Here is a 6,000-nt window from a genome sequence, read left to right as displayed (position 1 = left end):
AAAGTTGTGACAATTTAATCCATACTCTAAAAAGAAATTCATCACAATTATATGATAAACGCTTTTATTATTTGATGATTTAAACTTTATAACTTAATAAACATATTGGGTTCATACTTAGTTGACTTATTTATCTATGCAAGAAATTAAATTAAATTTTATCACTCATTTTCGTGAAAATGACTAAAATATTATAGATTATAAAGTAGAATGGCTAGAAGTCATATATTAAAGTTCATGAATTATGTTGTTTTGAAATCAAAACTATAGTGACTAGATTTGTCACAAATTAAATTATCATAGCTTGCTTTTTAGAATAATCATAGCCTAAATTATTACTTACATATAATTTGAAGGATGAAAAGTGATTTTTTTCTTGGAAAATTTTTGGGAGGTACATATAAATTTTGGGAGATACATCTTTAAAAAATTAAAGTCTAGTTTGAAAATCATTTGATTTTTTTTATTTTTATTTCTTAAAAATTCCACCTCTAATTTTTTTTTTTTTGTCTATTTTTAGAAATTTATTTTTTGTTTTTGAAATTTGGCTAACAAGTAGATTCTTTTACTTGAGAAAGATTCAACCCTAACCATTATAACTTCACAAATTGTATCTACTAGCATGAAAAATATTATTACCACTATTTAGTCAATTCAATAAAAGTTAACTTCGTTTGATAGAAAAAATTTAAGATTTATTGAAAATACATATACTTTATCGAATATTTAAAAGTATAACATCAAAATTGAACAAATTTTAACGTAGATGAAAGTAATATTTTAACCTATAAATCAAAATTATTGTGACTTACATGATGTTTTGATATTTTTTAAAAAATTCACTTTTCCATTGTTTCCATCTCGAGGAAAATATTCTGCATTTTCCACCACACCTTCAAATTCCAGAAAACGATTGACACTTTGGTTGCTGCATGCAATGAATCTTCGTTCTCTATGTACCATCATCATGGTGTGAGAATTGAGAACACATGGTTACAATCAACTTGGTTGCCTTACCTTGTTTGTGCTTACATCCTCCCTTTGTCCCTTAGCTTGAGTTGACTTTGAAAGTAGAGGGAGATCCAGAGGTTGAAGATGAAAGGGATAAGAAATGGAAGAAATGTTAAATATGTGGCTCAGTATTAAATAATCAATTGACTCAGAAGCTTAAATTTATCGATCAAAGTAAATTCAATATCAATATTAATTGGGGAGAAAATTAGATTGCAAAGGTTTGAACACATAACCTCTTGGACCACTTGCTTTGATACCATGATAAATCATCAATTAATCCAAAAGCTTAAACCTATATAGATGAAGGTAAATTTAATATTATATTATCTAATACAGAGTACAGAAAGAGGGTTAGAACTTTTCACGGGAAGTTAATTACTTTCCTTCCTTTGGGATTGTCGATATCGGACTATTTATAAAACCTTTCCTCTGATACTTTGGAGTTATGTATAACATTCAAAGTGTCAGATGGTTGTGACCCTCGTGATTGCAGAATGTCATTCTCAATTTCAACTCTATTATTTTCTTTTAGTATAATCTCTCAAGCTCACTTGGTCAACTTTAAATTCGAAGGTCCAACTTTTTCTTTTAAGACGTTTGGTCCTTTATTTTCCAATAAATTGACCTTTCCATAAATTTTGGATCTTATTTGGAACAACCCTCAACCAATATCAAAATTTAAGTATCATTAACATAATCAAAATTGGACACGATTATTTGAAATAAATTTGCATCGCACTAGGTTAGATGTCCACATAGTTAATTGAGCAACATTTGTAATAAACTCAAACTTTTTAGATCTCTCAAGACTTGGCAATTAATGAATAAAAATTTGAAAAATAATAATGTTAACTCTGATATTTTATTTGGATGATATGAAAAGCTTCCTTGATTTTTTGACAAAATATTTCATTGACTTGACTTTCCTTGGTAAGTAGAGGACCCAGCAATTACTGTATAATGACTTTTCCATTGGTCTTTGGCGAGGCCACAGCTCATTAAATTTGACCCCTCAGCCCTGCCATCGCCGCCATCCTATCAATTTCAGACAACTGTTTAAGCCCTCTGCAAAATCTTGGCCGTTTCTCGGATTTTTCTCTTTCAATTTGTTCTCTAAAACAAAATCATCATTTCAAATTTTGTTTAAAATTTCCTATCATATTATTGTAGAAAATAGACATACCGTTGAGATTTGTTGTCCTAAGGTTTTTGTTAAATGATCAATTTTTATATAAGTGTTATTTTAATTGCTCAACATCAAGTTTATAGAAGTTGTATCCATCCACGTGCATGATGGGATCGAATCTCTCAGCAAAAATCATTTATCTGTTTTATTTTGATTCTTGAAAAGATAAAATTTTAGAAATATATAATAAAAACAAATATCAACATGTTGTGATTAATTCAAGGCTAAGCATAAATTAGGATTGGAAATAACTTATCTTTGAAGACTATTATTCACTTTACTTTACCAACGCAATCTCTCCCAAATTGTCGATCTCCTCTTCTTCTTCGTTCAGAACGCTTCCAAAATACCTTCCTCACCATGTTGCTTAGTAAGAACCCAGTTGCAGGAGTGTCTTTTGAAAGAGAGTAGAGAATTGAGAGGAAGGAGAAAAAATGATGGAGAATCCTTCTTCAGTAACTATTTTTTAAGAGAGAATTTTTTTTTTTTTTTTTTTATCAAATTAAATATAAATAATAATATCTATATAAATTATATTTATATTAATCATATCATATATAATTAATATATATTTCCCTAAGCTAATTTGAACCATTCAAATTATTCTTTCAAAACTTTTAGTCTTTGTTAATCCGTCATGAGTTAGCAAAGAGACCTAATAGACCTACACATTACAAGCTCCAACAATTTGAGATTAATTAATTAAACTCTTTAATTAATCAATCAATATTCATTAACTATTGGGCAAATCATTATAGACCCATAGTTACACTCTTATGCATTATAGGACATGTTGCGTCCATGGATATAATCATTTCACATAAATCGATCCTTCACAAGTTGTTCGTAATTATTATTGGGTCAAATGTTTATTTTATCCCTATAATTACCTCTATATCCTTAAGTATCACTGATTGTATAATGAACAATTTGTTTATGATTCAACCATACAAAGTCCCTCTCAAGCCAATGCGAGGTAGGTTCCTATTGTTCAAGTCTTAAATTCAACACTTAAGGGAACTACTCAACTACTTACCTTATATGGAAAGGGGTGAATCCTTCACGAGTTGTTCGTAATTACAATTGGATCAAATGTTTATTTTATCCCTGTAATTACCTCTATATCCTTAAGTATCACTGATTCTATAATGAACAATTTGTTTATGGTTCAACCATACAAAGTCCCTCTCAAGCCAATGAGAGGTAGGTTCCTATTGTTCAAGTCTCGAATTCAGTACTTGAACTACTCAACTACTTACCTTATACGGAAAGGGGTAAATTTCATCTTATGAAATGACATTCTCAACTCCCTATTCGGTCAAGTCTCCAAAATAGTAGGTATATGGAGTTTGCGACTCAGACTACTCTCACCCATGCAAATCAAAGGACGAGTCCTCATAGGTAGGAGTTCATAACTCACTCAGGATTAAGATCAAGTTACAGATGACCATCCTGTGAAATATTAATCTCTTCAATTAATTGAGTTATAAAGAGAGATTAATTATGTCGAGGTCTAATATTATACAAACTCTTTGTATAGAATATTCTCACTCACGTATCTCCACATGAACGATTTGAATTATACCATTTGTAAGAATTACAAAGTGGGTCGTATCCATAGTGTTACTAGGATAAGATATCTAACCTTATCCATATGCTATAGATCCTTTAGGTTATTACTTACACATAATCTATTGTATGTCAACTACATACTATTTAAGTCTCATGCAAATAACCTTAGATTTTTCTTTATTGGATATAGTTATACATATTAAAGACATAATATAAATTAACAAATGATTTTATTAATCATCAATAAATTGTTTATTTATTTACAAACCACAAGTTTGGGCATAAAACCCAACAGTGTAACTATAGTTAATAACACCTTGATAGAAGTATGTCTAGCCATTAGGACAAAATCTCATTATAGTAAACTCTTTCTTCTTTGTGTGAACTCGAGCTTTATACTTAATACCCTCTGTAGGTGATCTTCATTCCTTTTCTTGAACAACCATTTACAAGTTATAATTTTCCTCTCCTTAGGTCATTTGACAAGCTCACAAGTTTGAATTTTCTCAGGAGACTCCATCTCATCTCCCATTACAGCAAGCCATTGAATAATCTCACTACCTCAAACAATTTCTTGTACTAGTAGATGGCTCATGAGAATTCACCTCTTCAATAACCTACCCTGCATAAACCACTATATCCTCAAAATCATATCTCTTTGGAGGTCCAACACGAACTCTCCTAGCTCTATAAAGAGTTATACTTAGGTTGATGTGCTTATAAACATGAAGAAGATTCATACATATTATTTTCTATTGCAACAACTAGCATATTAGTTTCTGTAGCAACAACCAGTAATCCGTTCTCTGTAGCTACATGTTGGTCTTCTCCATTTTAGTATTGTGATTCACTCCCATTTGAAATGAATTGCAGCTCAATACCACTAGCAACAATGGACTTTGAAGTTGAGTTAAGCATATAATTCTCATCAAAGAATACTTCTACTATGTACAACTCCAATGTCTGAAGGTAATCGGATTTTATATCCCTTAAATTCATCCCTAAACCTCACAAACACACCTTATTTAGCTTTTGGTTGTAATTTATATTCACTTCCATGATAGTAAACTGCACAACCAAAAACTATCAAGAAAGAAAATTTGTAGGCTTACTAGATCACATATCATAAGGCGTAATTACCTGTGTGAGGTCCACATTAATCAAATAGCATGTTGCGCATACTGCTTCTACCCAAAATCTACTAACTAACTTAGTATAGAGAACATGTCTTTTGCTCTCTTTACTAGTGTTTGATTTATGTGTTCCCGCCACTCCATTTTATTGTGGTGTATCTTTAACAATGTGATTTCGGGAAATCATTTCATTTTTATAGAATTCATTGTACTCAGGCCCACACAACTTTAAATAGTTATCAGTTTGTAGCATTTTGATCTTCTTCCCACTTTGTTTTTCAATCAAGATCTTCCACATCTTGAAGTTCTTGAAGGCTTCACTTTTATACTTCATCATATATACCCAAGTCATTCTTAAGTAATCACCAATTATAAATATAAAGAACCTGCTGCCTCTAATAGACTCAAATCTGGAAGGTCCCTAAAATTTGAATGGATGTAATCAAGGGTCCCTTTTGTATGATGAACACCTCTTGTAAACTTGAAACAGTGAAACTTCCCAAATACACAATGTTCATAGAATTCAAGATCTTACACCTTGTGCACACATAGGAGATTTTTCATTGACAAAATTTACATCCATTTTTCACTCATATGACCAAGTCTCATATGCCACAACTTAGTCATATCCTCCTTGAGAACGACATTCTATGCTATAGTAACATAACATAACCTATGTATTATGGAACCTGATAAAAAAAAAAAATACAATTTTTCAAGTTTTAGACATACATCACTTTACCTTTACCTTTGAATTAAACTACAACCCTTAATATCGAGTACACTAAAAGATATCAAACTCTTCATCATTAGTGAAACATGTCAAACCTCATCCCAAGTGTGGAAGACACCATCATATGTCTGTATCTCGACTGAGCTAATTCCAGCTATCTTGGTTCTAACACTATTAGTCATGCTAACATTTCCTCCATCTATCTATTGATGCTTTGAAAATCATTCTCTGTTTGGACATATATATACGATGCCTCAGAATCAAGAATTCACACATCATCATAATGTTGAATTTTCATTTAAAACTAGAACTAGGTCTCCTTCAGAATTGACCTAAATTTCTTTAGGATCAATCTCAACTTT

The sequence above is a fragment of the Benincasa hispida genome, chromosome 10 (assembly GCF_009727055.1).
Source record: "Benincasa hispida cultivar B227 chromosome 10, ASM972705v1, whole genome shotgun sequence".
In the NCBI taxonomy this organism is placed as follows: domain Eukaryota; kingdom Viridiplantae; phylum Streptophyta; class Magnoliopsida; order Cucurbitales; family Cucurbitaceae; genus Benincasa; species Benincasa hispida.
Note: the sequence above shows the minus strand (reverse complement) of the source record.